This window comes from Lepidochelys olivacea, assembly GCF_965140295.1.
Source record: "Lepidochelys olivacea isolate rLepOli2 genome assembly, chromosome: 19".
Lineage (NCBI taxonomy): Eukaryota > Metazoa > Chordata > Testudines > Cheloniidae > Lepidochelys > Lepidochelys olivacea.
The window spans coordinates 11,591,915-11,615,714 of record NC_140429.1 but is presented as its reverse complement, the minus strand read 5'-3'; the positions used below and the strand labels follow the sequence as shown (position 1 = coordinate 11,615,714).

At 50.5% G+C, this 23,800-nt stretch overlaps 1 long non-coding RNA gene across 2 annotated transcripts in view; it reads left to right on the top strand.

Annotated features, from left to right (window-relative positions):
• LOC311533199 overlaps positions 1–23,800 on the top strand; it is a 100,536-nt gene that overhangs the window by 48,440 nt on the left and 28,296 nt on the right. For both annotated transcript variants that reach the window (XR_014714525.1, XR_014714526.1), the window contains exon 3: positions 19,291–19,418. This is a non-coding gene — a long non-coding RNA (uncharacterized lncRNA). The remainder of the gene's footprint in view (positions 1–19,290; positions 19,419–23,800) is intronic.

The window sequence follows — 23,800 nt, the reverse complement described above, 5'->3', positions numbered from 1 at the left end:
CGAGACAAGCGTTGCAGGAAGTGCGGCTACTCCAACGAGACCCTGCCCCACGTCCTGTGCAGTTGCAAGCCCCACTCCAGAGCCTGGCAGCTGCGCCACAACGCCATCCAGAACCGCCTGGTGAAAGCCATCTCACCTAGCCTGGGGGAGGTCGCCGTGAACTGCGCCATCTCCGGTACCGACAGCCCGCTACGACCCGACGTGGTTGTCACCAACGAAACCCAGAAAAAGATCATCCTCGTCGACATTACGGTCCCTTTCGAGAACAGGACCCCGGCCTTCCGAGAAGCTCGAGCTCGGAAACTGGAAAAATACGCCCCTCTGGCCGACACCCTGAGAGCAAAGGGCTACGAGGTGCAGCTGGACGCCCTGATTGTCGGAGCCCTGGGCGCTTGGGACCCCTGCAACGAGCGTGTGCTGCGGACCTGCGGGATCGGTAGATGCTACGCACGGCTCATGCGGCGCCTCATGGTCTCGGACACCATCCGATGGTCCAGGGACATCTATATCGAGCACATCACCGGCCACCGACAGTACCAGGAGGAGTGAGCCGGTACGACACTGTGCACACACTGTGGGAAAGAGACTGAGAGGCCTTCCCCATCGGACCGTATGAACTGGAACCGCAAGCCCGCTGAACATTAAACCCCACCAAATGAGGGTAGACCCATCCCCACCCCCGTATTCACTCACTATACCCAGCATACCGAACGTAGCTGTTGTGTGGATAACTTACCCCATATCCCGATGTCTGTACTCTGACCGGTTAAACTTTTCCCCCAGTCGGGGAATTTGCAGATTATTATGTGATCCTTGCTCCACCAGCGCCTAAATCGAATTCTGCACCCCTTGATAATCTGTACCTTATCCCCTGACGACCAGAAACTCCTATGCTTGAACTCTGTACCGTTCCTTATTTCAACATTACCTCAAATAAAATTATTAAAACTGTAATCAAGTCACCCCTTGATCTTCTTTTTGATCCGCTAGCCAAGAGGGGAAGAAGGACGGGCTGGAGGAGATGGCCCTGAACTGGGATCTATTCTAGAGAACATGGGTTTGACGCATGTCTCTGTCGTAAATTTCATGCGTCAGTTTTGGGCAAGTCGCTGAATTGGTGCGCCTCGGTTTTACAAATGAGGATAATATTTCCCAGCTCAACTCGGGTGATGTGAGTAGAAAATTCATTATGGACCGACAGGCACTCAGATACTACAGTGATGAAGGGCGTACGAGTACATAGATAGAAATTCTCTGCTTCAGAGTTAGAGAGCATAGCTACAGCCAGAAAAGCATCCCATCTGCATCCACCCACACCAGCCTCAGCACTGCCAGCCTCAGTGCCTGGTGTGCGTGCTTTGGCTGAACGGGCACCATGGAGGGAAAATTATTAATTTAGCAGTGCTTGCCGTTTACAGGTGGAACACACAGAGACGCTCGCTTAGCAGAGAAATGGGACGCTTTATCCCAGGAACATTTCAGGCCATTACAAAGTAATGCAGTTATATTTTTTCCCTCCTGCAATAACAAAAGCTTATTTGTTTTATGAGGCCACAAATTATTCTCGTCCCAACAGGTAAATTGGATACATGAAAAATATTAGCCAATTACTTTGTCCCAGAAAACTGCATAAAGGTTAATTAAGATCTATGCATTTACAGGACCTCCATTACCACAGCATCTGAGCAACTTGCAGCCATTGGCTGGATTTGTAACAGCCCAAAGGGGTATGGCAGGGTTCTTATCCACATCTGGAAAAGAGGGAGATAAGGCACAAAGAGATCTTATGCCTTTCCCAGGTGCACCCATTCTTTAGAAGGCAGTCTGACGGCTGGCTTCTGTCGTACCTGCTTGGGGGAGGGGAAAATACTCTCCATCCAGAAACAGGGCTTATAGGACTTCATTATACTGCTGCCCTCCTTTTACTTGGGACAAAGGGGCCAGATGGGGGTGGAAGATCTCACCAAGAGCATCCATCGCACAGGCAGGAGCGGAACCCAGCTTTGCTACCTGCACCTTAAACACAAAAGCGTTTTTGCTTGCATCAGACTTACGCAGGGAATATTTTTTTGGCGGATAAAAGTCCATGTTTCGAGCTGCTTGAAAAACTGTGACCATTTTTTTCATGGAAAGTGCAAAAATTTCCGGTGTAAAAAAAATCCGGCAGCGTGTCAAACAGCTGTCAGCCTGCCCTAGTGACTGCATGCATTGGGATCACTACGCCTTTGCCAGGACAGTGTTGTGCTGTGGGGTTTTCCCCTAGGGTTACTTTGAAAGTCACGCTGCAAATGTAAGCGGATCGTATTACTACGATTATTAGTCATTCATTTCTTTGTCATAACATTGGCATTTCCAGGCCTGTCAGCCAAACTGCAGGCTGCGGGTGACAGCTGTTGGTTTCTGCAGCTCTATCGCCCGAAACGTTAGCGTCTTGGCAATTTTTTTCCAGCTCTACACGTGCAATGCAGTAAAAATCCCGCTTGCTCCGACAACCTTACGCTGACCCTGAAGGAACTGTAAAGGTTGCTGTTATCAGACTCTCAGGTCCCTGCTGTTAAATTAAAGAGGAGCTCACAGATGGAGGAAAGCGGGCACCTTACCAGCCCTGTACTGTCTGTTCTCTTTCTGATACATGTTTGTTTAAATGACACTGATAACCTGCCCCATCTCAATACGATGGTTCTATTGATCTGTAGTCAGGAAGTTCTCTGTTTCCTTGGGTCAGATTTTCAAGAGCATTCAGCTCCTATTTAGGCTCCAAAAAAAGGCCACAAACCAGATCCCCAAAGGGGTTTAGGCCCGTAACTCCATTGAAATCAGTCCTGCATACTCATGCATGTGCATAATGCCGTACATACCCATGTGCTTCAAGTTACTCATGCGAGTAAGTGTTTGCCAGTTGAGGGCCTACAGGATTTTCCACAGGTCAGCCCATTGGGTGCTCAGGTCCTTGGAAAACCTGGCCCTAAATTAGGTTCCTAAATAAAAGCTAATCTCTTTAGTGAACATGGTCCTGACTGTGCGTGCTGAGCCTTTCTGGGCATCTTGATTTCTCCCGTCTTTTGTGTGCACCTGAGAACTTTTCTTATTCATTACTTTTAACTGTTACATTTCAGCCTCTTTTTTATTTTTGGCTTGGCTGTGTTACGAGCCCAGACTTTGAACCTCTCCCTCCCTCCAACCACAACCAGCACCCCACCAGGAGAGTATTTCTACCAGGGCAATATCCCCAACTCACTCTGCCCTCCATCCCACCCCCAATCTCTCTCTCCTACCCCCAGCAGGTCACCTACGCCACCCCATTGTGGGGACTCACTTGGGCCAGCCCTGCTCTAGATGCTCACGCTGGAGAAGAGGAGAATCCAGTCCCCGATAGAGTCCCTGGGCTATCAATCAGTTTCAGGCTCTTTGCTTATTTCTCCAGCCTGGCAGCTGCCTAAGGGTGAGGAGGAGAAAACAACCCAAGAAGTGTAGAGTAAACAATCTGTGGAGAGTGGTGAGGCGTCAGGCCAAGGAGCTCGGGGATTTAATGCTGGGTAGGTCGCTACACAGCATGCAGTGAAAAAGGAAAACTCGTGTAGCTTGCAACTCTAAGATCCAGTGTCTCCGGAGCTTCCCGCTCCCTGCCGTTCACTCCGCTGATCATGCAGCCCACCAGTTCCCTCCGACTGGGTTTTAGCTTGAGGATGGAATTCAGAGTTGAGAAAAAAGGAGGGAGCAAATGGACCTAGCGAAAGCCAGCTGCAGTGCTTGGTTCCCTCACACCAGCTCTGACTGCCAATGTACCTCAGGCCTGTCTGGCCCACCTAAAAACAGTTCTAGGCCTGCTTGACTCCCTCCCAATTAAGCCAATTAGCCCTCAAGCCTGAGCAGCGTCACCCCCTGCTGGGACACACACCCCCCACCCCGTAGCTCTGCCAATGCACCTCAATTCTAACCCACAACAGCCTCTAATATTCCATGTCTGAGACCCTAACGCAGTGGTCCCCAACACAAGCAGAGCCCCGGCTGGGGGCCATGGCTGGCAGCGGGGCTGGAGCAGACCTGGGGGCAGGGCGGGGCTGGGTGGCACTCCCGCCCTGCCCCCCATGAGGGCTGGCCTGGGCCGTGCCGCCCCCTCCACCCCACGGAACATTCCTCCACGCCTCCTTCGGGGGGGCACACCCCACAGTTTGGGGACCTCTGCTCTAACCCCACAGGCCGTTTGGCCTGTGGACCTCAGTCCTGACCTGCAGCACCACTAGAGGGCGGTACACACACGCAATGCTGAGTCTTGCTTTCATCTCTCCCCTCACCTGCAAGTCTCCCTGCCGAATTCAGTACCCAATCCCTACCAACTTCTGAATGCTGCAGTAGCACCGGTGTTGTCAATTTCAGGTATCATCATCAAGCATGGACGTTTGAATCTATTTTCTGGCTGCTTTTAGGATTTAGCTGAATTGCACCAAGTGCATTTCCTTCTCTGACTGTTGTTAATTTCTCCCTGTTGAAGCACCGTGCCCATCATCTACCAGGATAGAGCCCTCTGTAAAAGCCCTAGTCTCATATCTCTTCTATAGCACAGTGACACCCCAATTCCCATTCCACAACCGGAAATGGAGTTTCCAAATCCCTGCACCCACATGACCCCTAAAACACCAGGTACCACATCAGTTCACCCTGTCTCTGACATGAGTTCTGTCAATATGGCAAGGAAGGTTTGGGAACCAACAGTCCACCAGCAGCAGAGAACTGCGGCTAGGACTTTAAGATCTGGCTCTGAACTTTCCCCCAGTTAAGGAATCTAGGATGTTGTTGAGACCACCCCGATCGCCATCACAAGTACAGGAGAAACTACAAAGGGCATTATTTCCTCCTGCAATGTCGGGTGACGTTAGCGTCGGTGAGGATAGCCTTCCAGACATACACTTCCCCTCCCCAGCTACACTCCAGCTACACTGATTACCCCAAGGATCTAGCCCCCAGGCAGTAAATTCACCCTTTCGTTCCAAATCCATTAAGCACTCAGCTGCTGCCCGTTTGCTCATTCTAGACATGACACTCCATTCCAGGTGGCAGCTACGCCACTGAGACAGCCAGCGGCAGCAGCTTACGGGGCCATGTCTTTCAGGAGAGAGGGCTATGGATCCACGGAGCTTGGAACAGTCAGTGGCCTTTCAGGTTTGCAGTGTGTACAGGACACACTCGCTGTTTGCGTCAGAACCAACACTCTTGGAGCAACACAATGGAGATGGGGAGAAACACAACCCTTTTAAAGAAGAATGCCGCTGGGCTTGGGGGAGAGAGAGAAAGCAGGGGAAATAGTAAATCAACAATGTTTTAGCAAAAACATGCCTCCTTCTGCCCACTGGGGCATCATTTGCAATTTTTATAAAGTGCTGGAAACTCCAGAAAATGAAAATAAGGGTCTGTTTTGCAATGTAACCATACTCCCACTCTCCTTGCTCTGTCCTCAGCAGAAGAGCTGGGAGGGAACTGGCTTTCCTGTCCTAGGGAAATATTGCAGATTTCAAACATTTGGGGGGGGGGGGGGGAATCAAAATCTCAACCATTTTCATGAACTGACAAAACACAAATGATCTCGGTGCAGGAAAAACAATTTACTTCAATCATTTTGAACATTTTTGCTTTTTGCTTTTTGACCATGTTTGGAGTCGAGACATGCGCCGAACCCCACCCTTTCCCACAACCAGGTTTGGTTTTCACAAATCAACATTTTTTCAATGGGAAAACTGTTGTCACAGTTGTTGGCTGTGTGTTTGTTCTCTCTGTATGCTGTCCCAGCTCTCTCCAGGTAGACCTTGAAAGAATTACCCAGAAAAACCACGGACTCGGGTCAGTGGCAAAGGCTCTTGGCCAGGTTTAATGCCAACAAAGGACTCTACAGGACACTAAAACATGTATGCCCATGAAAATGGGCCAGCTCAGTCAGTGGGGGACTTTCCACTGCCCCCTAGGCCAGACAAGGACGTCCCTTCTGTGACCCCCCTCTTTAATACATGGGTACAATCAAGTTACGTATTACCCGTCTGATGTGGTTAGCTACTATCCGACATCCTGTACATCTCCATCCATTACCCTGTCATCCTGACCTTACCGTGGAAGGGGTCAATGTGTCCCTGTACCATCTTTGGGGAGTGTGTTTATACCAGTGGCCCCCAAACTGTGGGGGCCAAAGAGGAACATTCAGGGGGCACACAGTGGGGCCGGGCCAGCCCCACGGGGGGAGTGCCACCCAGCCCCGCTCTGCAGCCCAGCCCCAGCCCAGCTCTTCCCTCCCTTCATTCCCTCTCTGTCCCCAGGCCAGCTCCTCCTTCAGCCACCGTTGAACCCCAGCCCCGCCTCAGCTCAAGCTCCTCTGCTGAGCCAACAATGTAGCAATGGAGAGGGAGTATGGACAGATTCCATGACTGACAATGAGGGGGTGCAACAGGAAAAGTTTGGCCAGCACTGGTTTATTTGGGGTGTTGTGGTACTACACCTCTGGAACGTGTTTCCGTGAATACCTAGTGCCGCATTCTTAGGAGCGCCTGTGTTTTAGCAATGCCAGCCATATTTCTGCCATATTTACAGGGACGTTGTAAGCAGGCATTTGCTTTGTCGCGGGGCCTGACTCTTGCTGATTTTTGTTCAAGCCGCATGTCTCATACCAGGCCCCGTGTTTCAGGCTCTCTCTTGCTATTACAACTGTTTGCCAAAAAATTCCCAACCCTCTCTACCCACCAGTCCCTGCCATAACTGCCGAATCCAGGCCAGGATTTAGGAGACCCTGGAGGATACATCAGACAACACACGCTGTGATAGATGAAAGCCCAAGAGAACCACAGGGTCCTTTGGTGTCCAGAAACATCAATAAAGAACCCCCTCTATAGTCATTGCAGCCGGTCCTGGCTACCCTTGGCCAGAAAGGACCCTGCAGTCTCTATCTTCATTTTATTATATTATTGTATTCATACAAAGAGTGATAGTTTGGATTGTGCCCTCTGGATTTAAAAGAGCACCAGGCGGCAGGGAAATGCTCTGTAAGGGGCGATTGCTGTGCTCCCCGCTGGGGCATGGTGGATATTTGCAAATTGCCTCCAGCCCCCTCTCTTAAAACATGTGATCCTGCATCCCCTGTGCGCACCCCTCTTCCAAAGGGGAAGCTATCTGATGGCTCTTCTGGGCCTGGTTCCCTGTTGTGCAGCATCTTATATGGTCGTTTAGCGGCGTGCGAAGCTCTCCCGCCTTGCACTGGCGTAAACCGCTCCAGCAGGTGCAGGGCAGCGGTGGATCAACCCAGGGCGTGCAATGGGAGCATTGCGTGGCTTGCCCGGTGTTCGTGTGTGTGGGCAGTAGAAAAAGGTGTGGGTGTGGTCTTCCAAACCAGAGGCGTGGCCAGTGCCAAGGCCCGTATTCAAGACGCTGCACGGCAGGACCGGGGCAAAAATCAGAGTCACTTCAAGCGGCTTTAAGTGGAACCTCTTCCACACAGCAGCAATGACTGTTGCCAGCATGAGTCATTGCTCCTCAGGGACAATATGACTTGTGACAAGCTGAGAATATGACATGTTAGTGATGTTCCCATAATAGGCATCATGTTGGTATCCTGGCAATAGTTATCCATTGCCTGCATTGGGATGTGGCGTTCAAGTGCACATACTTTAAAGCTCCAATTCCAGGCAGGGGCTGTGGGGAGAAGGACAGCACGAGCCAGCTCTGCAACAGACTCCCTGTATGACCTTTGTCCACTCATTTAATCTCTCTGCTGCTCAGTTCCCCATCTGTGAAATGGGCTAAGAGTACTTCCTTTCTGTCTACTTAGATTGTAATTCTTCAGGGCAGGGTCTCTCTCTCTCACACCATGTTTCAGTACAGCACCTGGCACAATGGGGTCCTGATGAAGATTGGGTTCTCTAGATGCTATTGGAATAAGAATTTGGGAAGCCCCACAAACCAGGCATTAAAAAAAGGGGAGTGGATGTCTCAGGAGACTGATTATTATTTGTTTTTGGCAGTCTCCACGCAAGGTGCCGGGCACTTTGCAAACACAACATAAGGCAGGACCCCTGCCCAAGATTGTTTAGAAGATAACTCGGCAATGAAAAGGGAAGGCGTACAATAGAGGAGTAAAGTAGTCAAGGTGGTAACTGGCCAGGGCAATGGAAATCTTGACTATTACTGTGAGGAAATTTACAAATCCCAGTTTGAGATGATGAGCTTGCCATGTGCATCCATCTCAAATACCATTTTGATGGTAAGGCTGGCCTGCTTTTGCTCACATAATGGTACCTCTATCTTGCAAGGAAATTCCAAGGGATGGCGGCTCAGGGCTAGCTATGGAGGGTTGTTACACTTTGATGGTCCTCTATTCCAATGGATGCCCCCTTGGACAAAGTGGCCAAACCAAGAAAACCAGTCTACTCAGATAGGCTGGTAACTAAGTAACAGGCAGTGCTTAATTTGTGCTGGGGCTGAGCCCTGGCACCTCTGGGTCTGGCAGTTCATAGGCTTGCCATGTCAGTTATGAAAGTAAAAAAATCACTTTAGCTGGGATTGCTTTAGCCCCAGCACCTCTTTCATTACAAATGAAGCACTGGTCACCTGGTAGGGGACTTTAAACACCTGACAAAGCTGATCTGGAGGTCACTGACCAAGTGGAACACCAGCTTTCTAGGACAACCTCTCTGAGCAACTATTTGCGAGAGGGAGAAGAGACCAGAAGCAGAAAGCAAGGCTGTGCAGGAGGAGAATGCTAGACACACTGGGGGATTCTGACTAAGTCCCAAAGACTGCTCAAGAGTGGTGAGGAAACTGAAGCAGGGAACTGCGTACAGGTGTTTATTGTTTTGTCTAGATCTTTATGTTCTTTGTGCTGTTTAAAGTAAAGAGTGATTGTTTTAGAATCCCTTTTGCAAAGCCTGTCTGGTTTGTGCTTTAACTATCACATGCCCACGAAGAGGCAAGCTGTAAACCGGAGTGCCATGAGGCTGGAGCCCTGGGAATGGTGTGCTTGGGCTATGGGAGGTGTCTTGGGCAGGTCAGCACAAGTTCTGGGGGCCCTAGGCCAGCTGGATCATGAGGTCCCACGTCTGTGAAGGGGAATCAAACAGAGAGTCAGTGCTCAGGAAATGCACCAGAGAAGCCAAAGAAAGAGACAGTGCTGGAGAATACCCTGACCAAGGGAAGATTAAAAGCACATGGGTCTAGTGGCCCATGGTGAACATCCAGCAGGGGGAGCTAGACCAGGGCTGTGACAAGTGCAATGAATTCTTTTCTTCTTGTCCGATAGGTTACCCCCAAATCCCTACAATCCAGCTGGGTTCAGCTGGCTCCGTGTAGACATCATGGCAGGAGTGGATCTTTAAGGAGGGTTTTGAGAGGCTTAGTGGCGTTACCAACCAGGGCCTGAGCGCATAGGGGTCAATGGAGTCCCAGGATCTACCTCCGGGAGTGCGTTCCAGGCACAGGGGCAGCATAGAAGAGGCGTGGAGAGGCTGAAGGGAGGAGCAGATACAGAAGTACTAGCAGAGAGGAGGTCATAGGGAAGGTAGGAGGTGAAAAGAGGCAAGGGACGGGGCGGGGGGTCTATTTCACCCTCAGCTCAAAGCCAGTCCACAGTCACAGCAGCAGATTTTCCAAAGAGCTCAGCCCATTGGAGGCATGCTGGGTGCAGAGTTCCTCTGAATATCTGCCTATAGGTGTGTGACATTACCCAGGGCTCAAGCTGCACCAATGAACAGCTGCATCCCCTCAGTTCTCCAGCCTTTTACACTGCTCCGTTGTGAGAGCTCCTGGTCTGCTCTCCCGCAGCCCACAGCATGCACGTTACTCCTAGTTATATTGTATGAATGCTGCAGCCAGCCACTCTTGAATTATACTGCAGAACAACCACAGCAAATTCCCAGTCCGTAACTTTCCTCAGAAATGTCTGTCTTTTACTGCCCAGCTCTCTCCTGGACAATACAGGCTCATATAAAGTCCATCATTTTATTGATAGAAAATGATATGCACAAATCCTGTTATGCCAAATGGAGTTTCCCAAACACTTTGATCCAAACACAGTGGTTTAGATAAAACAATAAAACATGTTTATTAACTATGGAAGGATAGATTTTAAGTGACTACAAGTAATGAGGCATAAAAGTTAGAATTAGTTACAAGGAAATAAAAGTAAAACACAACTAATGCCTCACTTAACAAGCTAAGTGAATTCAAATCAAAGTCTCTCTCTCTTGCCACATGTTCTAGCAGTCTTACTGGCTGAATTTCTTTCAGTCAGGATCCCTCCCCCACTACAATGCTCCCCAGACTTGCAACACATCTCAGTAATACCATTCAGAGGAATCTTATAACTTTACGTACAATAGTGTCACACATATTTTACCAGGACAATAATGATCAGCAAATTATGAGTTTTCAAATGATACCTCCCAAGGCATACTTTGTACAAAATTTACCATAGTCCTGTAAAAGGGGTGAATATAGGTGTACAGACTGTCACAGGGTGTCATACTGGGCACTGAGCTCTTTCTGGCACTTTCATAGATTTTGAAGGCTAGACGGAACTATTAGACCATCTAGTCTGATCACCCATGGAACACAGGCAGAGCATTTCATCCACGCTCTCCTGAGCATGACGAGAAGAGACATCCTGGCCCTGACACGTGTTGAACATTCACAGGGCACGTCTACAGCACAACCAGAGGGGGTGACTGGAGCAAGCGAGCGTCAGTAACACTAGCAGTGAAGCCATGGCAACATGGGTCACTGCGGGACCCTGGGGATGTACTCGAGTGGTTAGCCCATGCCGCGGCAGCTTCATAGCTTGGGTAAGTCTCCATGCACTGCAGTCACACCGATGATTGCAGTATGGATCTACCCTACCCATAGATCCAAATCGGGGTGGGATTTTGAAAGGCACTCGGCCTCTTGCTGCTCCCATTGGACTCAATGGTGAAGCTCCTGCTGCCTGCAATGGGTGCAGAGACTGGCCAATGCTGAACACTGCTGAATAGTCCACCCGTACACCCCTGTAACGGCTTCAAATCCTCTCAGCGCAGGCGGCCAAGGGGCCTCCAGCAGCTGCCTTCTGGGGCCGACGGCACACAGCTTCCAAACCAGCCCCGGCGGAGAAAAATAAAGTGTCGCCTTTTGGCACATGGCCGTGGTTCAGCATTTCTGTTGTCCATCTCTGCCCTCTTCCCACTTGCTGGCCATTTCATCTGCTTTCTTCCCTGAAGGGCGTTGCAAGTGCCACGCCCGGAGCCTTTGCGGAGCACAAAGTGGGAGGGCGCTTGCAGTGGAAATGAAAGGCTGGAGTTTAAACTCGGGGGGGGGTGTCAGAGAGAGCGAAAGTGAAGGGGGGGATGCGTGTGAGTTAGTGCTGGGTGTGTCTGTGAGTGTCGCTGGCTTAGTCTCTATTTCTGTGTGTGTTTCTGTGTAAAGGATGTGGATAAATTGGAGAGAGTCCAGCGAAGGGCAACAAAAATGATTAGGGGACTGGAACACATGACTTATGAGGAGAGGCTGAGGGAGCTGGGATTGTTTAGCCTGCAGAAGAGAAGAATGAGGGGGGATTTGATAGCTGCTTTCAACTACCTGAAAGGGGGTTCCAAAGAGGATGGCTCTAGACTGTTCTCAATGGTAGCAGATGACAGAACGAGGAGTAATGGTCTCAAGTTGCAGTGGGGGAGGTTTAGATTGGATATTAGAAAAAACTTTTTCACTAAGAGGGTGGTGAAACACTGGAATGCGTTACCTAAGGAGGTGGTAGAATCTGCTTCCTTAGAGGTTTTTAAGGTCAGGCTTGACAAAGCCCTGGCTTGGATGATTTAACTGGGAATTGGTCCTGCTTCGAGCAGGGGGTTGGACTAGATGACCTTCTGGGGTCCCTTCCAACCCTGATATTCTATGATTCTAACTCTCGGGGTGAATGTAGTTGTGTGTGAGAAGGTATAATGTGATGTGCGTGTGTATATGCAGGAGTGTGTGTGTGCTCTTGACTGTGTGTATATGCAGGCGTGTGTGCACGCACACACCTCCGTGTGTGTTGTTGGGTGACTGCACTGCATGCATTTGTGGGCATACCTGTGTGCGCCTTTGTGCAGGTGTGTGACTTTTGCGTGTCTCTCAGCACATAGCGGTGTGTCTGTGTTCCTCAGGAGCGTTGCGATGTGCGGCTGTTGCCGTGTGCTTTGTGTCTGTTCAATAGAGCAGGTAGGGCTAAAACACATCATCATCATGAACAATGGTCATGATACAAACTAGCAAGTCAGCCCTTGGCAACTGCAGAGCACTTCACATGAACGCATGAATTAATCCTGTATGTCACATCCAAGGCTCTTTCCTTGCCTTTCTGTTCTTCAGTGTCATACTGAGAAACGAGACTCTTCCACTCCCCCGCCACTTCTGTCTTAAAACCCGACACAGTCTCTGGGCTGCCCACCAAGCTGGCCGGTGGGTGAGTTCATTGCAGCTATTTAAGTGCAGGGCTGTGATTATGCCCCATTCAGCCTCCCCCCCCCGCCCCCCGCCCGCCCCAAAGAACATCCATAAACAGGCTACCGAGCCAGAGAAAACACAAGGCCTGTCAAGGAGCCCCTAAAGAAAGTGAGCTGGGGAAAAGAAACAAAGCAGGTAGCGTCCAGGAGGAATAGCACTGAGATTGCTGCCTCTCCAACGCAGTCCGACTTCCCTCTCCAGCCTCTGTAGTCAGGTACCTTCTCGTTGCTAGGCTACAAGTGATGGGGGATGAGGGTTCTTGTCTCAGACTCCATCTTGGAGCCCTGGCAGACCTTGCCGGGGGCGGGAGGGAGACTGAGCATCCCACAGGTGGGTATTCCAGCTGAGAGGAGCGCTGACGAGAAACAGAGGAGAGGGGTAGAACAGAGGCAATTCAGAGGTAGGGGCAAAGTTGTGTCAGCCCCTAGAACATTGGGGGAGGGCAGGTAAAGAGTGTAAGACATAATGGAGCATATTGACTGATGCAAAGTCTGTTCCCCCTCTTGCTCCTTTGCAAATGACACCCTTGGTTGGAGTGTGCATGTTCTTCAGACCAGGGCTCCTCGCTGGGTGCAGAACTGGGTTAATGGTGACCTGGGATGAGCATAAGGCTGTGTTTCCCCCACATTCTGTGGGGCAGGGGAGCTAGATTTGTCCAAGAGGGGGGAGTGAAGAGAACTGGCCACCGCTGCTGCTTTTAGCCACTTCTCCCCCCATCGGCACTACCCACCTCGCTGCCTGCCCAGGAAGGGGGCGTGCTGCAGAGAGAAGCCAGGTGTCACCCCCAGGAGGCAGTGCAAAGAGGACAGCCAGCCATGCAGCATAGCAGGTGCCCCTGCAAAGGGGAGAGCTGGCGTAAGGGGAAAGAAGGTCACGGGGACAAGGGAGAGGAGGATTGAGGAAAGAATGGACAGGAAAAAAGGAGGCCTGGCCCTAAGGGACCCTTGGCTGAGGACACAAGGGAAAGGGGCATACAGGATCAGAGCAGGGATTTCTCATTTTTCCGCACATGTTCCAGGAATCTGCCCTTCTCAGAAAGTGACTCACACGGTGGAGGTCTGAGCCACATTCGCCACCAGCGTGAACTGGTGCAATCAATGCACCAAATTATTCCAGCTGGGAAGCGGGGCCAGTATTGCCTGGTGCAGTCTCGCCCCCCGCCCCCCCACAGCAAAGCAGAGGCCCTCATGGGGGGCTCATTCCACCCTGCCTGGCAGAACAATCCTGCCCTGTGTGCAAAGGGTTACATGCTGGAAACTGGCCTTGTTTTCTCTCCAGTCTCTGTTAGTCACTCTCTCTCTCTCTTCCCAGCTGCCTGGTCGCTCTCAGCCGTACCCGCCAGTCTCACAGGTCTTTGCTAGTGCGAAGATGAAAAACCCTCGGTATCTGACACAGATGAAAGCAGCTGCCAGGTGGTAAAGAAGGGCGGGGGGCTGTCTGCTGGATTCCTTGGGCCCTGGGGCAGCAACTACTGACACTGCCAGGGCCCAGGTTCCAAGAGTGCCCATGCTGGGGGCTACTCCTATCCTAAGGAGAGTCCTGATTGTGTTCCCAGGGCAACTTTGTGTGTACGTCATTTCTGCAGGGGAGTTCCACTCAGATGCAGCCCTCAGCTCCAGGGAGGTGGCTGGCATTGCTCCATGCACCAGCTGGGTTGACTGAGGTGTAACCCACTGGTGAGTGTGTGTGGCAGGTGCCCCTCCGTGCCTGATCCACCAAGGGCATGAGGCTTTTGCACCCGCAGCTAGGGAACCTGGGCGGTTTAGTTCTGCAGGGCCCCGATTCAATCCCTGGTGTCACAGCCTAGAAGGCAGCCTCCATACATGCACCAGAAGTGACGCTGCTTAGGGGCACGCAGGGAAATCGAGGGACTTTGCCAAGGTTCCACCAGGCTGGGAATGGCTTTGCCGAGGTCACATAAGGAGTCAGTCGCATGGCCAGGGCTAGAAGCCAGGCTCTTCAGTCCTTAACTCTGACCTACCAAGCCTACCAAGACTACCAAGCTCCCTCCCACTGATGATTAAGGGGTGTCTAGACTGCAGTCGCCGGGCGTGACTGCAGCTCGGGCTGATGCACCTGAATGAGTTTTACTCTAGCTTTCTGGGATGTGGGTTTCGATTTCAGACACTCAGCTCTCACAGTGGCAGAAATCAGACATCACTGTGACATTTCCCCCCAAAAACTTGTTATGCTTAAAAGAAGCACACAGGATCTTTTTCAGGGGGAAAGGCAATAGGCTGCATTTACTGAAGATAGAACAATTAGCATTCAATCACACCACACACACATTGTCCCGCGAGTTGATGTTATAGTTACCAGTTTAGAGTCCGGATCAACCTAGTGGCCAGCTAGGTTGATCACCGGTAGGGAGGAGCTGGGTCCCGTCAGTTGTGACACGATGCTCGGGGGAAGTTTTGGTATGACGAACCCAAAGTTTCATGGCAAGGCCCCATGTTTATATAGTGATTTTCCTTGCTTGGGACCAATGAGTTTTGCACCGTTATGCTGTTATTAATTGTTGTTTGACAAGTGCTTGTTTTCTTAAATTGTCCTTCTCATCCTTTATCTTGTTTTTTCATCAAGTCTCTCAGGGAGTTATCCCAAGCTGGTTTTGATCACAGCTATCTTGTTGCCATTGATAGGTGCCTGTCTCATCTTTAGAGTCGTCAATCTGCCCTCCTCTGACATTTCAATAGGGGCGTGATGCAGCCTCCTGGTGCCCTTGCATCTGTTTCTGGTTCCTCCCTCGTACATCTGGTTCACCAATGACCTTCACACTTACCTCTTTACACCCACATTCCTCATTTACACACAAAACAGAATTAATTTACACAGAACATTTTGAACAGGAACATCAAGTTGCAATTTACAAGAAAACAATCATGGCGTTCTTTTACATATTTTAAAATGCTAAACCTACAACAAAATAGTGACCTTAAAATGTCTGTTACTGCCTTGAACTCAGCGCAGACACAGAATCCAGCTGATGCATCTTTACCAAATGGCCCATTAGGCCATTTCTTTCTGCTATTCAAAAAGGGTGGCTGGCAGGATATGATGAAATCATACACCAATACATTTAATATATGCTACATTATTATTTTATTATTTTTCACTTTTTATTTTAAATGATATAAAATGCAAACATAAAATCCTACTACTACAAACTGGCCACTGGCCCTTTCTGGCTTTCGTCCCAACCTGGAATCAGGGGCATGTTAGTCTCTGAACCGAGCTCCCCCAGAAATCCCAGCGGGGTGGGGGATTTCTTTAGAGCCATCTCTACAAGGAACTGAACTAGGCTCCTGGAACAACCACTAACCTGGAGGAGAAAATAGCATTCTAGTGCATTCCCAAGCCAGCCATCCTCCCCCTGCTGGGATCTACCGCGCTATCTGATGATCAGTTGAGCCTATTCCCAAAATGTGTCCCATAAGCTTTTCTTCCCTTCCTATCCAGGCATCATTAAAAGCTACACTAGAGGCAGATCAGAGGTAGTGGGGGGAAAAGAAAAGAAACACAAGCCTCTCTGGATTTAGCAGAAGGCCGAATACATAACTCTCTGTGTTTAATCTCCCCTTTCAATTCCCTTTTATATTCTCGATGACAGAGAGACGCACTTATTAAAGATTTTTAACAGCTAGCCAGAGGCTCCGGCTGCTCACACTTAATTTCTACCCATTGAATGCGCGTGAGTTTATTTTTATGTCTTTCAGAGAAAAAAGGAAGGAAAAGAGGGGGAGGGGGAGAAGCCATCACCTTCTCAAATTGACTTGCTTAGACTTTCTGGAGCGATGATAAAAAAGAAGAACAGGGGAGAGAAGGGCAGCCCTTTGAAGCGCTGAAATATGGTAATAAGGAGATGGGCAAATACGAGACGATCATTAGCTGTTATTGTCTCACAGCACAGCATGCTGCAAACATCTTTCCCCTCCCTGCCGGCCAGTGGGGCCAGTGCCTACACTGGTGGAAATCAGCATCACGCCATTAACTTTGATGGTGCTACGCAGATTGACACCAACTGAGGAGCTGGCTGTGTGCGTGTGTGTGTTCATTTGTGTTAATAAAGCCTCAGCGAGACCATTTGGGATTGAACGGTGCTGCCCTTTTTTCATGCAGGGAGCATGGCCTAGTGGTTAGAGCAGCAGCCTGGACACCAAGACTCCAGGGTGCTCATCCCCACGCTGCTCTAGTGACTCACAGGGTGACCATGGACAAGTCACTTTGCCTCTTTGTGCTCCAGTTTCCTCATCTCTTTTAATCCCGGGCTAGTAAAATTGGTCTTCCTCATCCTGAGAGTCTGAACTGAGATTTCCCAAGACTCTTGGCCTAAAAGGGCTAGGCCAAGGCAATGAGCTATTGCCTGGGGCGGGTCAAAGCAGGGGTGGCTCATCCTTGCAAGCTCAGGTTTGCAAGCCTTTTCCCCTGTGTCCTAAGCCCCTGGGAATATGGGGGCGTTGGGGCTGAGCCAGCTGATGGCAGGTGGAGGGGCTGTTAAAAATTTGCATCTTCTCCGTAGCCTGAATTTGTCCAGCTTCCCCTTAGATCTTGTTGTACCTCTGTCTGCTGGATTGGAGGGCTCGCGATTATCCAATTCCCGTTTCCCACATAGGTACTTATAGACTGGGCTCAAGTCAGATCTTATCCTTCTCTCTGTTAAGCTCAACAGATTGAGCTCTTTGAGTCTCTCACGGTCAGGCCTGTTTTCCAAGCCTTTAAACCTTCTCCTGGCCCTAGAAGCTCAGTGTATTTTCTTTCTCTTTCTTCCCTTCGCTGCTTCTGTTTCCATCTGGGTGGGAGGGGGTCCCCTCTGCATCTACCAGGGCAGTACAGCGATATCCAGTCTTCACTCTTATTTTAAAGCCCAAACGCCCCCGATCTCTTAGCCTCTCTGGGTTGTTTCTGGAGCTGACGCTCTGTTCCCTACTTACCCAGAGCTGAATCACGCCGAGGCATGGGCTTGGTACGACCCACGCCAAACCAAGGGCCCCTTTCCATAGCCAGCAGCTACCCAAGGCAAGTCTCCCTTGCACAATGTGCTGAGTGGGCTTTAACCAAAGCACCTTGGGGGTCCGATTCCCCAGCCCCCTCCCCGGCAGAAATCCAAGGGACTCTCAGCGGGGCAAGCTCAGAGGCGGCAGGTGAGCGTGGCACTGGGCAGATCACACAGGGCGCCACCATCCCCTGATTGCACCTGTGACTCAGTTTGGCCTGGCCTGCTGCCCAAGCTCTTGCACGTTCTGGGGCTGGGAGCACAAGAGCTTTCGGGAGAGAGAGCTTCGTTTTCCAGGAGGCTTGTTATTTTTAATGACTGTTTAAACCTTAGGATTCTTTCACCACTCGCTCACGCAGCAACACCAGCTACAGCATGAGAGGCAGCAGCCAGAGCTGCCACCAAGCCCCTTCACATGCTTCGCCGTGATCACCACAGGCCGCTGCGTAACATGGCCCATATTTCCCTGCCCCCATCCAGCAGGCTCCTCGCTAATGCTACCAAGGCAGGGATGGGATGGGGGGAGGGAGGGGCATGCCATGTCTGAGCAGCGATTTCATCAATAAAGCCTGGTTCTCTCTCTCAAGAACACTACACAGGGATTGCTCAGAGGCGGGGGGAAAATATCATGAGTACCTCTGATTAGACTGAGAAAGAAACCCACAGGGGGGGTTGAGGCTCAGCTGGTGCGATGCATGAGCTGTGCAGTCCAGGGATCAGACTTGGCCAAATGAAAGCGAGTTCGGGGCTTGCGCATCTTCGTCCCGAGTGGGCATTTGCCTGCATAACAAGTGCTTCAGCCAACGTGAGTGGCTGGGTTGCTATGACTGGGTCTCTCTCAGCAGGAGGTGTCTGGAGTGCTTTAGCAGAGCTGTGTGGGATGCCAAGGGCTGGAGTCACAGCGGGTACTGCAGGACGGGACCGAGGTGCCCTGGCAGAGCTGGGGTTGGAGGATCCCAAGGCTGGAATAGCAGCGGGTGCTGCAGGACGGGACCAAGGTGCCCTGGCAGAGCTGGGGTTGGAGGATCCCAAGGCTGGAATAGCAGCGGGTGCTGCAGGACGGGACCGAGGTGCCCTGGCAGAGCTGGGGTTGGAGGATCCCAAGGCTGGAATAGCAGTGGGTGCTGCAGGACGGGACCGAGGTGCCCTGGCAGAGCTGGGGTTGGAGGATCCCAAGGCTGAAATAGCAGCGGGTGCTGCAGGACGGGACCGAGGTGCCCTGGCAGAGCTGGGGTTGGAGGATCCCAAGGCTGGAATAGCAGTGGGTGCTGCAGGACGGGACCGAGGTGCCCTGGCAGAGCTGGGGTTGGAGGATCCCAAGGCTGGAATAGCAGCGGGTGCTGCAGGACGGGACCGAGGTGCCCTGGCAGAGCTGGGGTTGGAGGATCCCAAGGCTGGAATAGCAGTGGGTGCTGCAGGACGGGACCGAGGTGCCCTGGCAGAGCTGGGGTTGGAGGATCCCAAGGCTGGAATAGCAGCGGGTGCTGCAGGACGGGACCGAGGTGCCCTGGCAGAGCTAGCTGAGTGAGGCAGGACTGGAACAACAGAGATCACTAATATGAACCAAGTGCAATAGTCTGGAAAGCAATGATTCATGACTGAAACTGGCGGGTGCAGCCAAAGCCCAGAGACGCTGATCCCAGGGGCCAGTGGCAACTGGAGGAGTAGGTGCTTAAACTTCCGCCAAAATGTACCTCTGATACTCCCCTGGTGGAAAAAAATGGCATTTTTCCCTTCAATATTAAACCCTTCCCTATTCTAACTACTTCATTTCCAGCTTCCTAATCATTTTCTTCACCCTTTCCCCCAAACAGCTTCTCAGATAACACCACTCTGCGATCCTTACTGGTTGTACCTACGCCAAAATCTGGAAACAGCACTGGACTGGAACTCACAGCTGGGTGAATTCACAGCTCTGCCCCTGCCTGCTGGGTGACCTTAGGTAAGTCATTTCCCTGTCTTGTGCCTCAGTTTCCCCCATCTGTAAAATGGGGATAATGATACTGACCTGTTCTGTAAAGTGCTTTCAGATCTACTGACAAAAGTGCTAGATAAGAGCAAGCTATTACATTCTTTGGCCCCATTCCTTGATGGGGTTCCTGGCCTAGAGGCTGTGGGAAGCAGTAGATATGGTCTATCTTGACTTTAGTAAGGCTTTTGACACAGACTCATGTGACCTCATAAACAAACTAGGGAAATGCGGTCTCGATGAAATTACTATAAGGTGGGTGCACAGCTGGTTGAAAGAACATACTCAAAGAGTAATCACCCATGGTTCGCTGTCAAACTGGGAGGGTGGATCTAGTGGGCCCCACAAGGATCAGTCCTGGGGCCGTACTGTTCAATATTTCTTGTAATGACTTGGCTAATAGAATGGACAGTGTGCTTATGAAATTTGTGGATAACACCAAGATGGGAGGGGTGGGTTGCCAGCACTTTGGAGGACAAGGATTAGAATTCAAAACGACCTTGACAAATGGGAGACTTGGTCTGAACTCGACAAGATGAAATTCAATAAAGACAAGTGCAAAGTACTACACCGAGGAAGGAAAAAATGAAATGCTCCAAAAGGGCTAGGAAAATCCTGCTGGAAAAGATCTGGGGGTTCTAGTGGATCACAAATCGACTTTGGGTCAACAATGTGATGACAGTTGTGAAAAAGGTTAATATTCTGGGGTATATTAACAGAAGTGTCCTATGGAAGACACGTCCCAGTCTATTCAGCTCTGGTGAGGTCTCAAATGAAGTACTGTGTCCAATTCTGGGTGCCACACCTAGATGTTGATAAATTAGAGAGAGTCCAGATTAGACAAACACCTGCCAGGGACGGTTTAGGTTTACTTGGTCCTGCCTAAGTGCAGGGGGTTGGACTTGATGACCTCTCGAGGTCCCTTCCAGCCCTGCATTTGTCTGATTCTTTTATTATTATTTGAACTGTGGTAATGCCTAGAGACCACCAAGCCGGGATCAGGACCCCATTGTGCATCATAACAAAACGATGCTCCTTGCCCCAAAGAGTTTACAATCTAAGCACGAGATCATGAGACAACTTTGATTAATGGAATAAGCAGAGGTCACAGCGCTCCAGCTGGTGAACCCCTTGTCTGTGTTTTGTGATCATCGTGACAAGGGTGTGTTTTAAGGAGAGAATTAAAGGACTCAATCCTAATTGGTGCTGTCCTCATCACCATGGGATCTCAGCCCAATGAGTGTTGCGCACACCTGTGTGAGAACAGAATTTACCCTTGACTAGCAACATTGGCAATTGTTTAGTAACTAACTGCTCCTGTTTAGCCAGCAGAGGGCAGACAAGAAAATAAAACATCCCCTGGGGAATATTGTATAAAAACAACAGGAACTGTGTTTTCAAATTTCCCAGGGATCTTTTATTTTCGCTGCCTGGTCAGAATATTTGAAGGTAGCTCAAATTTTTGTATTCAAACTAAATCAGCAGCGTCCTATTAAACCTCCCTCTCTGGACAGCTTTTCCTTGATAGACAGGAGACTACATCTTAATTGTTAAAAGAAAAGGAGTACTAGTGGCACCTTAGAGACTAACCAATTTATTTGAGCATAAGCTTTCGTGAGCTACAGCTCACTTCATCGGATGCATACTGTGGAAAATACAGAAGATGTTTTTATACACACAAACCATGAAAAAATGGATGTTTATCACTACAAAAGGTTTTCTCTCCCCCCCACCCTACTCTCCTGCTAGTAATAGCTTATCTAAAGTGATCACTCTCCTTACAATGCGTATGATAATCAAGGTGCTCCCCCCCCCCGCCCCACAGTTCCTCTGACGTTCTTGTTAAACCCTGGATTTGTGCTGGAAATGGCCCACCTTGATTCAGGGAAACAGAAATCTGGTGACACTGACAAGGGCTAAGGCTAGTGAGAACAGGGGCTAGGCATGTCCTCGCCCTCGACTCAGCTCAGCTGATGAGTCACACGCTGACCTACAGCATCCCCAGCTGTTCCATTCCTGAGACCCCACCCAGCTCTGCCAATGCACGATCTCATTCCCGAACTCCAGCCCTCTCTCCGCTCTACCCATCCTGGACATGCTCATGCGTCTCTGCAGAGCCAGTAATTCCAGTGCTCTGCAATAAAGATTCCTATGGTGCAGTCAGAACAAAATGGTACTTTATATCCTGAGGCCCAATCTAGGATAACCAGGCTTGTGCCATTCGTAGCTGGAACAGATCTGGGCCCATATCTCAAGAAGAAAAAGCACCAGTAACTTACAAACTCTTTGGGGCAGGGGTTATTTTCTATTTGTACAGCCCCTGGCACAAAGTGGCCCCGATCCTGAGTGGGGCCTCTGGGTGTCACTGCAATATAAATAATGACAATGATACAAAATACCCCCTGTTGTTGTTATATATTATCAGCATCACCATTGCAGCTAGAGGTCACAACTGAGATCAAAGCTGCATTGTACTACGGGCTGTAAAAACACAGTGAGAGACAGTCCCTGCTTTAAGGCGTTTACAGTCTAAACAGACAAAGGGTGGGAGACAGGGAGGGTCGTTATCTCTATTTTACAAAGGGGGACTGTGGCAAGGAGGTTCAGGGTCTGATTCCCAACGAGCTCAGCTCCCACTGATTTAGGCACCAAATGTGATGGTCAGATTATCAGAATCATAGAATCATAGAATATCAGGGTTGGAAGGGACCCCAGAAGGTCATCTAGTCCAACCCCCTGCTCGAAGCAGGACCAATTCCCAGTTAAATCATCCCAGCCAGGGCTTTGTCAAGCCTGACCTTAAAAACCTCTAAGGAAGGAGATTCTACCACCTCCCTAGGTAACGCATTCCAGTGTTTCACCCCCCTCTTAGTGAAAAAGTTTTTCCTAATATCCAATCTAAACCTCTCCCACTGCAACTTGAGACCATTACTCCTCGTTCTGTCATCTGCTACCATTGAGAACAGTCTAGATCCATCCTCTTTGGAACCCCCTTTCAGGTAGTTGAAAGCAGCTATCAAATCCCCCCTCATTCTTCTCTTCTGCAGGCTAAACAATCCCAGCTCCCTCAGCCTCTTCTCATAACTCATGTGTTCCAGTCCCCTAATCATTTTTGTTGCCCTTCGCTGGACTCTCTCCAATTTATCCACATCCTTCTTGAAGTGTGGGGCCCAAAACTGGACACAGTACTCCAGATGAGGCCTCACCAATGTCGAATAGAGGGGAACGATCACGTCCCTCGATCTGCTCGCTATGCCCCTACTTATACATCCCAAAATGCCATTGGCCTTCTTGGCAACAAGGGCACACTGCTGACTCATATCCAGCTTCTCGTCCACTGTCACCCCTAGGTCCTTTTCCGCAGAACTGCTGCCTAGCCAGAGTTTAACATTTTTTGACCCTAACTGCAGCCGTGGAGGCCTTTGGAAAACTGTAGCCCCTCGTGAGTTGCCCCAGGTCAAACAGGAAGTCCGTTGGGTCGGGGATTGGAACTCAGTCACGTGTATGGTTAGAGGCGTGAGGCATTGACCCACTGACGGCGCCAGCCGCCTAATCACAGGTGCAGGGCTGTCCTTAGCCATAGGCGGAATAGGCAGCCGCGTAGGGCACCCCTCTGCCTAGGGCAGGGCTGCTGGGTCCTAGAGAGAGCCGAACGCAGCACAGTCTGAGGGAGGAGCTTGGCGGCTGGGCTCTCTGGGAAGGGGAGGGGTTGGGGTGGGGGAAGGAGGCACTCACCTGTGAGTGTGACTCTCTCCCCCGGTGTGAGGTGAGGCAGGCTCGGCGGCTGCAGTATCCTTTGTTGCCCGCCCCCGATAATGTCCATTCTTCTCCCCCCCACTCCCCTCTGGCAGGGCTGCGTTGCATGAGGGGAAGCAGGGGGCTAACTGGCTGCGTGCTGAGGAATGAAAGTGAAAGTGACTCGCTTCCTCGGCGGCCCCCAGGATTGTTGCCAAGAAGGCCAATGGCATTTTGGGATGTATAAGTAGGGGCATAGCGAGCAGATCGAGGGACGTGATCGTTCCCCTCTATTCGACATTGGTGAGGCCTCATCTGGAGTACTGTGTCCAGTTTTGGGCCCCACACTACAAGAAGGATGTGGATAAATTGGAGAGAGTCCAGCGAAGGGCAACAAAAATGATTAGGGGTCTAGAACACATGACTTATGAGGAGAGGCTGAGGGAGCTGGGATTGTTTAGCCTGCAGAAGAGAAGAATGAGGGGGGATTTGATAGCTGCTTTCAACTACCTGAAAGGGGGTTCCAAAGAGGATGGCTCTAGACTGTTCTCAATGGTAGCAGATGACAGAACGAGGAGTAATGGTCTCAAGTTGCAGTGGGGGAGGTTTAGGTTGGATAT